The sequence below is a fragment of the Montipora capricornis genome, chromosome 2 (assembly GCF_036669925.1).
Source record: "Montipora capricornis isolate CH-2021 chromosome 2, ASM3666992v2, whole genome shotgun sequence".
Lineage (NCBI taxonomy): Eukaryota > Metazoa > Cnidaria > Anthozoa > Scleractinia > Acroporidae > Montipora > Montipora capricornis.
This window is the reverse complement of record NC_090884.1, coordinates 20,888,941-20,901,440: the sequence shown is the minus strand read 5'-3', so window position 1 is coordinate 20,901,440 and position 12,500 is coordinate 20,888,941. Positions and strand designations below refer to the sequence as shown.

The 12,500-nt window shown below is 41.4% G+C and overlaps 1 protein-coding gene across 2 annotated transcripts in view; it reads right to left on the bottom strand.

Annotated features, from left to right (window-relative positions):
• LOC138039054 (recQ-like DNA helicase BLM) overlaps positions 1-12,500 on the bottom strand; it is a 112,783-nt gene that overhangs the window by 85,982 nt on the left and 14,301 nt on the right. The gene's annotated exons all lie outside the window — the stretch shown is intronic.

Below are 12,500 nucleotides of genomic sequence, written 5' to 3'. Positions count from 1 at the left end.
TTTCTCCCTTTTTCCAGAGACGGTCTTTTCCTTAAATAAAACGCAACTAGAAAACAATGTCCCAAAATGTCCAATGTTCTACGCTTGAACAGAAAATGTTCAGGGCATATAAATGTCTATGTCCAGTGAGCATAAGCTTAGTACAGTCTAGGTAACATAGTCTTTCAGATAGTCTGGTCGCCTCCGATCACGCCTTGGTCTGGCTACAGCTGCTGAGGACTCAGTTGGTTTGTTCTGTTCCGTTTTGTCACTGCTGTTGGTTTCGACCATTTCCTCTGTGCTGGAGATAATCTCCTCTTGGACTGACTGAGGGTTGGCATTCAGCAGGATTTTCTCTCTCCAATCCTCTGTGTGGACCATTTGTTCCTCTTCTTTTGCTTCAACAATACATGATCTCCTACAATGAAGTTGTGTGCCTTAGTGTTCCTGTTCTCAGTATTCTGTTTGAGCTTCTCTTTGTATCTCTCATCCCTCTCATTGATGGCTGTGTCATGAGCATTCTCGCTGCTCTCCCCCGTTTGATGGTCTAATTTGGTTCTCACTTGTCTGTTCATGAGGGCTTCATAGGGTGCTATTCCGGTGGCAGGGTGTGGTGTTGAGCGGTAGCCTGTCAGCATTTCTTGAATAGCTATGCTGCTATTCCCGCCTTTAAGGTGGGTGATCTGCTCTGTCTTATTAAGCAGTTTCATGAAGCTTTCCGCTTCGCCATTAGCACGCGCATGTTCTGGGGTGACTCGATGATGGTGGAATCCCTCTGTTTTAGCGAACTCTGCAAACTCTCTGGAATTAAACGGTGGTCCGTTGTCACTTTCCAGCTGTCTTGGGGTGCCATGAGTGGCAAACATTGTTTTGAACTTTTCCTTGGTTGGTTGAAAAGCTGTTGAGTGGGTCTTCGGGACTTCAGGATATCTTGTTCTCTTGTCTATGGCTACTAGATTATGATGGCCATCAGGGTATGGTCCACTGAAGTCTACAGCTATGACATCCCACGGTTTCTTGGGTATGTCTGTGAGTTTGATGGGTTCCTGCCTGTGCTGCTTTGTGGTAACGTGGCATTCGTAACACTGTCCAATGATCTGTTCGATCATGGTGTTCATGGTTGGAAACCAATACTTTGCTCTTATCATTTGCTTTGTTTTGGTCGTTCCCAGATGTCCGAGGTGGTGTGCAGCCTTAATGACTTGTCTCTGCAGGCTTCTGGGGATGATGATCTGATTCATACGAAAGAGTAGGCCATCCACTGTATACAATTCATTCTGCACACTGTAGAATGGTGCAATGTCTGGGTCCTTTTTGTAACGTTCCCAGTCCCCCGTCAGTATCCTGGCGGACAGTTTTTGAAGTTGGGTATCTTTGCAAGTTTCTTCCTTGATCTGATCTACAACGACAGCATGCTCGGCTTTCAAGACATATTTGATTACTCTCTCTACAGCATCCTTTCCTTTCACTGGCAATGGGTGCCTTGACAGGAAGTCAAGGGGGTCTGCGTCATCTTTTCCAGGCTCATAGATAAGCTCGAAGTCGACATCTTGCATTCCCATCACCCATTTTTCAATTCTCGGTGGGAGTCGCATGGCTGCCTTGTTAAACAGTGGGAGCAGTGGCTTGTGGGCAGTGATGATCTTGAATTTTGGTGCTCCAAGGAGGTAAATGCTGAACCTGTTCTTCGCCCAATGTACTGACAGGGCGTCTTTTTCTGTCTGGCTGTACCGTTTCTCCGTGTCGGTTATGGTACGACTAATGAAGTGAACTGGCTGGAGACCACAACCTGTCTCTTGGAATAATCCGGCTGAGAGCCCTTCATGGAAACTGGCTTCCACTCTCACAACGATTGGTCTAGCTGGGTTGAAGTATGCCATTGTGCTTTCACTAGTTATGCTTGCTTTCAGGTTCTCAAATGCTTCATTCTCTTCTGCTCTCCATTTGAACTTTGTATCTTTGTGGGTTAGCTTTCGCAATGGTGCAGTTAGTGATGCGTATCTTGGGATGAACTTTGAAAGGTATCCCGTCATGCCAAGGAAACCGCACCGCTTCTTTTGATTTTGGTGGACTGCTTTCTTTGACAGCTCTGATTTTGTCTGGGTTTGGCTTTAATCTGTCTTTCGTGAATTTGTGTCCGTAGAACTCTATCTCCTCGACTCCAAACTGGCACTTGTCAGGATTGAATGTGATTCCAAAATCCATTGCTCTATGCAGGACTGCTTCCAATGTCTTGTTGTGCTCCTCCATGTTTCGTCCTCCTAGCAGGATATCATCCCGTTGGTTGAGGCATCTTGGTATGTCTCCAAATATTCGGTAGATAGCTTCGTCAAAGAGATCTTGCGAGGCTTTTGCTCCAAAGATTAGACGTTTTGGTCGCATGTTCCCCCACAGGGTGCTAAAAGTGGCAATTTTTCTGGATCGAGTAGGAGTTGGTGGTACCCCTGCCGCATGTCAAGTTTGGAGAACACAGTGCAATCATGGAATTTGTACATGAAGTCTTCAACAATAGGTCCCTGGGTGATCTTATTTCTTTCCATGAATTGGTTTGGTACCCTGAGGTCCACACTGGCCCTGATCATGTGCGGTTCAAGTTTCTCCTTGTCTACAGTGTTGAACTTCGGCTTTGGTTGAACAACCAGGGGTGAGCACCATGTGACTGCCTCGCCTTCAGGAACTTCTTCGAATATCTCCTCTTCTACACATTGGCCCAGCCATTGCTTCAATGGCTCTTGCAGGTAGTAAGCCACTGGTCTCGGTCTTTGAGCTACGGGCACTGCTTCTGGTCTCATGCTGAACTTCGCATAGAACTCTTTTCCATTCTTAATGTCTCTAATCTTCCCGATACCCTTAAATACGTCACTGTATTGATCAGTCATTTCTTTGCTTCCAGGTTTGAGATCTTTATCTCGCTTGACACTTTTGACGTCTGGTGGTTCTTCCTGGATTCTCAAGTCATTGGTCTCGGCGAAAGAACCATCTGCTCTGATCTGTAACATACCCAGCTCTTGAAGGGTACTTTTGCTGATGAGGGGTGGGGAGTTGATTCTTCCTCTGGTCACAACAAATCTTGCGACTGCTCAACAGGTCTGGTTCCTTATTGTGGCTGTGAACTCTCCTTTCACGGGTAGCTCACTCTGCAAGGTGCTTAACTTTACTCTGCTCGGTTGTAGTGTAAGTTTCACACTGGACCGGTTTGTCAATGCTTTAAATTGGTGTTCATCCATGACATTTACTTCTGCTCCGCTGTCAGGCTCAGCTCTTACATCAACATCTTCTATCTTCACTGATACGGTTCTGTCTTCACCATCGGTTTTGATTTTCTTCACTTGTTTCAGGTGTCTTACGGCTTGGCAGAAGAACTCGTCATCGGAACTTGTTGACTTGTCGGCATCTTCTCCTTCAGTGGTTCTTTTTACACGGCGCTTGTGCCTTGAATTCTCTGGTGGCTTGTGATCGCATTTTTGGTCGTTGCCTTTCTTACTGTTGTGCGGGCCTTTGGACTTACACACTGAACTGAAGTGGTTGAACTTTTGACATTTCATACATTTTTTCCATACGCTGGACAGTTCTTGCCTTCCTCGTGTATGCCTGTTTGTCCGCAGTATCCACAAGGTTGCTTTCCTTTACCGCTTTGTTTGTCCTTGGGTGAATGCCGCTTCTCGAAGCGTCGCCCAAGTTTCTTCACGTCTTGAGGAATTTTCATGTTGCTTATTTGAAGTGATGTGTCTTCAATTTGAGCAGCTTCGGTTAAAAACCGTGTCAAATCCCATTTCTTGTTGATGGCTTTTTGTATAAGCGATCGATTCTGTGTTGTTTGGATGAGGTGTTCCAAGATTCGTTCATCGCAATTGGCTTCGAATTCGCAGTCATTGGCTTTCTCCCTCAAACGTGCAGCGTACGCGTTCGTTGTTTCGTCATGTGTCGGTCTCATTTTGAGGAATACGTATCTCGCATGGTGTTTATTTTTCTTCGGTTTGAAGTAGTTATTTACCTTCTTTCTCAACTTGTCGTACTCGTTAGCGCCATCTGTCGGGGTTGGTAAACTTTTCTCCAGGCGAGCGATCTCTTTCCCGCCATAAATGATGAGTGCATCTTTCTTGTCGAGCGGTTCCGTAATCTTGAAGTATCTGAATTCCCGTTCGATTTCTTCAAGCCAGTCGTCCCACGCTTTCCCTTTTACTATCGGGTCATCTCCTGGGATAAATGGTTGAGATTTTAGATTTCTCGTTGCCGTGATAACTTGAACTGGAGCTGCTGCGCCGGCATCTGCTTGTTCCGTGTGAGACATGTTTTGTCGATCGATCGATTCACGTGTTGAAGTATTTTGCCCGCTTGCCTCTCTCGCTGGGCTTCAGACTTCGCTTGCTAGATTTCTCTTGTAATTCAACATGTTTATCCTCGTCGCCAGTGTAACAACCGCGAGTCTTCTCTGTTTAAATGCCGTTTAATAACATAAGCTATCACTTTGCCGACTACATCTCACAACGTGGCACTACAAAAGACGATACTTATGCACATGTGCAAAACTGAACTATACTGGAATTGTCGGAATGCTGGACTGGATATTACTGAAGTCTACTGCAGGTAAGGCCCTCCATAACCTTTGCTACTGTACAGGTAAGTGATATAGGCCTTAGATCTTTTTCAATGGAACCGGGTGGGGACACTTTAGGGATAGGCGAACAATAGATGATTTCAGAAGAGATGGTATATATCCCTCCCTTAAAGACTGGTTGTAGATATCACAAACAAGAGGAGCTTACTCCAAAGCAAAGTCTTTTAGAAGCCGGTTAGGAATGTTGTCATGCAGAAGAAAATTGTTGATAGCACTACCAAGTTCTGACATAAGCAGCTGGAACTTTAGCTCACACAAAGGGGCATTGAGAATTGGGGTCCAGTCATTTTGAGCCAGCGTCCAAGTGCACGCCATGTGCTATCCTGTATATCACACACAATAAACTTCTTTACTGTGTAAGCAGGCAAGGGAGCTGAGACTGGTTTACTAATGATCTGATGATCCAACCTTTGGTAGCTGAGAAATGGGGAATGGTTTGAATTTGTTTGTAAAGAACCAATCCACCGTACCAGTATCGCGGGTCTTGAAAGGTACAAGTTGATTCAGTTGATTCACTTGGGTTATGTATTCTACTCCAAATCCGGTTGAGGTGCAGTTGAAATCGCCAGTTAACACGACAAGAGCATTAGGTTGCTTCAACAGCAGCGCATCAAGATTCTTTTGTACACGATGACGCAGAATAACATTCTCGGGCTCTTGGTTACTAGTCGAGTGATAGATTTGCCTTGGCAAACTATGAGGTCTCATTGAAATCCATACCGACTCTACTTCCTCTTGATCGCAGGACTCTAGTAATTTACACGGTATTTTCTGGTCTAAGTAAATACATACTCCACCTCCTGTAGTATTAATAAGATCCTTGCGAAATAGATTAAAACCAGGAAGAGCAACGCAACAGTCTGGAATAGCAGGAGACAGCCAGGACTCTGTTATGCAAATAGCCCCAGCAGAGTTCAGTTCTGCAATTTGTTGGATCTCATCTACTTTTCTAGCAATCACTCTAATATTAGTCGATAGAATAGTAGGTATACCATACACCTTGGGTTCCTTTAGCTTCTTGATGTTCCTGAAAACCCCAAAGTTAACAGCGCGATAAGCGCTACATGTACATGTATGTTGTTGACAATCAGCACGTCGATTAATTATAGTTGGAATGGGATGTCTTCCAGATTCATTCCATCTCCTGTTGTTATGCCTGGGCCCACGATATCGCAGAAGACCATAGCGCTTGTTGTCTCAAATTCTGGTAAATTTAAACCTCCTTTTTGTTTAGGACCGATTACTTTTTGGTTTCTTACCATGCATTCCAAATAAAATTATCAATTAATTGGTTGGTTATATTTATAACATGTAGAGATGTATCTACACAGGCGCTTGAGAAGATAAGTTTTGACAACCTAGCGTCTTAGGTCTCTTTATGACTATATCTGGAAGAGTTGTTGAATTTTGTTTATCTTTTCTAACAGATTTTTAAGTTGTATGAAAATGATGTTCTTAAAGCATGGATAGGCCTCTGTGGCCACTGAACCTCAAACAGTGTATCCCATTCGAGGTTTTTTCCCAACCACATTACTTACGATTTGGATTGGTTACGTTTTAGCCCACTACACTCTTTAAACAGATCTAATAACTCTAGCAGTTTTCCAAGCGATTTTTCTTCTTTGCAGAAGGAGGTAGTATCATCGGCATATTGTGATGCTTTTTCTCTTTGTTCAGAATGTGAATGCACTTTATATCATCCTTTGCCCTAACTGAACAAGAAAGCACTTCAGCAGCTAAAACAAGCAGTTAACCTGACAAGAGGCAGTCTTGTGTAACCCCTCTTTTTAAATCAAACGAGTTTGAGGCAAAGCCATTGCTGAATGTATTACTGGAGATATTTGTATACAGGATTTTAACCCACTTCTTGAAATCAGGTCCAAAATGAAAAGTATCTAGACCTTTGAAAAGCCACTCCCATTTAAAAGTCAAAGGCTTTTTCGAAATCAATAAACAGTGCAATTCCTTCTAGATTTTGAGCTGAAGTGAAATGGAGAATGTCAGATATAAGTCGACTATTCTGACCAATAAATCTTCCTTTTAACTACCCAGTCTGCGCATTCTTATGACTGTTGGTATAACCTATTGTCGTTTTAGAGCAAGAGCTTTAGTCGCAATCTTATAATCCACATTTAAGAGTGAGATACAGGTCTCCATTTTGTAGGTCTCCATTTTTTCAAATAAGATACTAAGTTTTTGTTCTTTTATGGAATAAGCCGTATGATACCTTCTCTTTGTGATATCGATAACTCTCCTTTGTGAAATGCGTAACGTTTTGGGGTGCCTTCTGGGAAATCTTTCGTAAGTGTGTTATTTTCGGTAATGTATATCACTGAAAAGTAATAAAATGAAGAATCCGAATACCGTTTATGAACATTTTAACTTTATTATGGCTTTCTTTAGCGCATGTGAAGTTTCAAACTCAAAACCACACATGTTCACTTTGCTGAATTACATGTCCCTGCCTTCGCATTACCATGCACAACCAAACAAACTGTACTATATCAATCAGCACCAAAGTGTGTCGAGATTTTAGGATCTTCCAGTTGGTTTCCGAGAAAATGAACTTTGAAGTTGACCAATAGCACATTTTCCGTTGCGCAACACGCAGAGACGTATCAAAGTAAAAATATTTCGAGTTTTCATGCACCAATATTCGACGATCATATTGGCCAAATTTTGTAAAAATCTGACAAATCTACATACCTTATAAATTTATTTGAAGAGGAGTTATTCCTGGAAAAAAACACCTTGTCAATGGGGGTGTGAATGTGGTCATGCCACTATGATGCCACCGACCAATGAAAATCGACGTAAGGCCCCTGAAGAGTGTTTGTGACAAAACAGTTATGAATTTGCTGGAAAAGGCATTCAGTGCTGCATCATTAGCCATAGATTATTAATACCTGATTGTGGACTTAGCCCTTGTCGCCCCCACTGAGTGGAGTTTCTTGGCATGTTTTTCTGATGGAATCATGTTTCCTTTTTAGGCCGGGTCTTTTTCTTACTTTTTACCCAAGGAGAACGTTCCCTTTTCCACTTCTCTCCTCGCTTCATAGCCTAGTAAAGAAGATGACGCTTCGCATATTCCTTTAACACAACCGCATTGACTACAAATCAATGACAAACTCAACACGCGAGAAAAAAGTGAAGATTCCCGGATGTATTCCCGCGTCAAACTGCACAGGAGGTCTAAAGCGTTGACAAGTGTTGACATCTCATAACACCTTGGGGGATTAACATTTTAGTCACGAAAAACACAAAATTTGCAATAACTCCGCAACAAAAAAACATTTTCAAATAATTTCTTTATAGAAGAATACGAATATAAAAAGCTATCTTATGACAGCTTTTTAAAATGTTGTAAAATTCGGCGGTTAAACTATCATTCCCAGGGGGCTTATTTCTTTTAAAGCATTTTAACGCTCATATACATGTATGTCAATAGACCTTCACAGATTAGCTCAAGATGGCAGAAGAAACCAGAAAGCTATAACAACCTACTACACTCCAAAAGACCTTTAACAAGCATGTTTCAAACATCATTGTAAGGAAGTGGCACGGGAACCTTGCGCCATCAGCATCTACTAGTGCATCCTTGTCTTTGTATCCATACCAGAGGAGCACAAGCAGGCATTAAGGCACGTCCTTTAAGTGTGGAGTGACATGGCCTCACACAAGGCCTGAGAGTGGTGACCTTCTACAGAAAAGTGTTCATGAGTGACGGCACATCACCAGATCCAGCAAAGGGATTAATGCAGCGAAGTGCTCTCCTTCCTCATCTTTGCAGGGGCAAGCCCTAACTTTATGGAAGGGTCACATAGGTGACAGTGCCAATGAGGGCCCTTCTTCAAACAGCTTCAAAAGAGTCAAAGCACTATTAACTGGAGACTGGTGTTCATTGACCCGCATCAGAAAATGAGACAGAAGATGTGCGCTGGCCCAGAAGGAGGCAGTCACCATGAAGCAGTATGACCCCCAGGCAAAGAGATGGAGACCAGTCACGTGCTCCTCCAGAGCACTCACAGATACAAAGAAACGATAATCACAGTTAGAGAAAGAAGCGAAGTCAATTGAGTGGAGCATCTTCACCAACCACATATACCTTATGATTTAAGGGACACATTCTACATGCAATTGGATGCTGAACACAAACCTTTTGGTCCCACTGTTATCAGGTCGTAGGGCAATGGCACCACTACACCTTGAGAGAATACCAGCAAGGTTTCAATGACCTCATCAACTCAACTGCGTGCCAGTAAAGAGCACAGGCCTTGACAACAACAAGGCAGACTATAACTCACAACATGAAGAACCACTGGCAGACCCCAGTACCAAACTTTAAGGAAAACAAAACAGTTCAGAGTTTGAGATGCAAAAGATGAAGGGGGTGCAGTGCCAGAAGCAGTTACATGGCACGAAATACAGAAGGAGCTGTAGACAGACCCAGAGATGACAGGCTTAAAGGTGTTTTATTGGCAGCCATTTAAGTTTTATGGCAAAGAATAATGGCCACCTCATTTGTGCAAGTTATTATTGGGATTTTACAGATTTTCTTCACTGTACAAATGTTTTATATTTCTTAGAGACCAATAGTACTAAAAAACAGAACTGTTATTTTCCTTTTTTAAGGAAATTGGAGCTAGCGCAAAGCACAAATAATTTGCAGGAAATTTTGGTTTCATCAAACTTGTTGATAAAGGTTGAATTACCACCGTGAACGATTTCGAAAGCTGACATAATGTGTAGCCCTTCGTCAGAGTGAATAGAGGAACTGTGTTCGACTTGGAATTGAGTTTGATTCACTGCAAGGTCTCGGTAAAGGTAAATTTGGGCATCGTGATCAAACTTTTTGTTTTTGCAAATCTTGAATCAGTGAGCTGTGAAGTATATTTTCCCGAAAAAAAATTTCTGAAAAATTAATTTTAAAACTAAAATTGTTCCCGTCCATAACCTGCACGCAAGAAAATAACTGACGTATCATGTCAATCAAACGTGAAAGGATTGGGTGTTAATTTACAGCCTTTACATGCCATCTGCTACCTTAGCACGTGCCCAAATGCTGATTGGCTCAGCATAATTGGCTTTCAAGAGTTATTCAGCAGACCGTGGACTGCACACAAAAATTAATCTTCAAGCTCAATTTTCCAGGGGTTTATTTTGATGCCAAAATAATAACTTCTCGGGATTACTGTCCCAACAGACTTTAAGACATCACTTCCAATTTTTCAGTTCTAAAAGATGATTGTACTACCCCAAATACCATTTGTCTTCGGAGACTGATTTTATGCACTTTTTCTGCCCAAATTAAGTATGAGATGAGAGTTTCGATTTTGGTGCATGATAATTATTTCCTTCAATTCTTAACATCTTAAGAATTTCTCACATGGTATTGGAGTGCATTCATCTGAGACTAAGATGCAACAAAGTGCAGCTATTTTCGCAATACAGTGAAGGGGCAGGAGTTTCTGCAGCAGACTCGGTCGTTCTGAGTTTTAGGCCTCAAAACTAAAAGGCAATATTAAATACCAAAAACTACTCAAATAATTCAATCTATGGTTTGACCCTATACAAATAATAGCAGCGTGACAATTTCATTTTTCCATGGACACCTCATTTTCCTTTACCATTGCATTAGTAAAAATAACATTGCGACAAAAATGCCGCGAAAAAAAATTCCAGGCTGGCAATAGAATGGCACATTTATTATTTTCCGAATCATCATGAAACGTTAAAGAGAAGTGAACGGGAGGGTGGAAAAGCTCTGGAAAAGGGAGCTGATCGAGTAGTGGCTGAAAGTATGGACAACTCGAAGACAAACCGTTGCATAAATTTAATGGGGCCGTTTTTTCACTGCCATTTCTCCGAAACAAAGTGTGTGACCACCAATTTTTTTTTTCACTTTTGGACTACGTACTTTATGACCTAACTCTGGGCGAGAAATGAAGGAAATTTCCCCGTAGGAAGATTTGGCACGAACGTCCTTAAGTGAATAATTTCACAGGAAACCTGCCACAGAAGTAAATTACCTCATGATATTTACATTTTGATCCTTTTTCTTCACTTCCTAAACTATATCAGTGATTTTACTATGCCCCAATACATGTAGGGGGCCCAAAAAGAAGGAACGGTGGAAGATCACCCCAAATCGTAAAACTGTGGATAATCTGACTAAATCCTTTTTCTTCACTTCCTAAACTATATCAGTGATTTTACTATGCCCCAATACATGTAGGGGGGCCCAAAAAGAAGGAACGGTGGAAGATCACCCCAAATCGTAAAACTGTGGATAATCTGACTAAATGAATCAAAAAACCGTGAAGACTAATTTGATTTCCCATTATGCAGCAAACCAATGAGAAGTGACATGAAACCACAAAGTAAACATACCGTTACCGTATACCGTCCGGAGCCCAGGAGTAGGAGCTGCTTTCCTCTCCCATAAAAGCCTGATGAGTCAACCTTTGCATGTATCTTTCTATTTTGAGCCCAAATGTCACACATTCTTCGGCTCTGCTCCTATTGTTTAGAATGCCCAATCAGAATAAAGTTATTTTCAAACAAAGACAAAAAAGGCAATTAAAACAATGTAAGCAAATTGATGTAAATGTGAGTCTTTTGCTGAAGGGTTAGTTCTATAAAGATAGAAAGATATGTGCAAAGGTTGACTCAAGGATATTGTGCAGAGGGAAGCTCCTAATCAAGGGCTTCTGACGCCATTTAGTTTTCTCAAATGCAATTGGCTTTCTTACTTGCAACGCTAAAACATTCCATCACTATATTTCTACTCTTCAAAGTTTCCGGATCTTCACATTATGTAATTGTAGCATAATTATTTTTTCCCTAATGTAAGTCATTCACTGTTTTTAAAGTGGCTTGATACTCTAAAATTGGTCATTTAGGCGTTTTTCTCAGCAGTTTCTTTTAATTAAGACAATGATTGGTGAGGAAACCTGTCAAAATTGACAGTTCCCACAAATGCTACAGATCGTTCAGATCATTTGCCGTTAATTTTAAATCTTTTAAAAGGAAAATGCAGCATAATTATTTTTCTCTCATATTTTTCCCAAGCATTGTTTTTATGATTAGGTGATGAAACGAGCGTTAACATGGTTGATATTTAGTGTTCTTGTTAACACTAGCTACTGTCACTTGACATTATTTCCAGTTGATGTTGTAACCTTGATATACATGTACTGTACAAAAATTTGGTTTATCAACGGAGTTGATAATGTAAATTGACCACCGTACAGAGATTCTAAAAGCTTTTAGAATCTCTGTACGGTGGTCAATTTACATTATCAACTCCGTTGATAAACCAAATTTTTGTATACTACTTCCCCACCGACGCAGCACCACAGTTTCTTTAGAAACTACCCCTTCATACATGTACTGTAGTTTTCTTTTATGATCAATAATGAAATGGTGTATGAAATGAATCACATAATTATGAACTGCGGATATGAAATCACGTGAAGCTATGATCTTCGCAGTTATGAGCGCAATTTTTGCAATTGCGTAGAGAAGCCTGAAAAATTCAGGACTTCAACGGTGTTTGAAACCGTGACCTCTCGATTCCGGTGCGACGCTCTAACCAACTGAGCTATGAAGCCACTGACGTTGGGAGCTGGTCATTTGTGGGTTCTAATGGTCCCGTAAGGATTGAATCAATGATGAAATGGTATATGAAATGAATCATATATGAACTGCGGATATGAAATCAAGTGAAGCTATGATCTTCGCAGTTAGTATGATCAGTTGTAATTTAAATTGTGTGAACACAAAGTCACAGCTGGTAAATTCATCTCTGCTTGCTTGTGTTTTTTCACCCAAAAATGAGAGATCAATAAATAGGCTAAAGGACGATTGAGTGAACAATGTTATATTGGACTTTACATGTTAT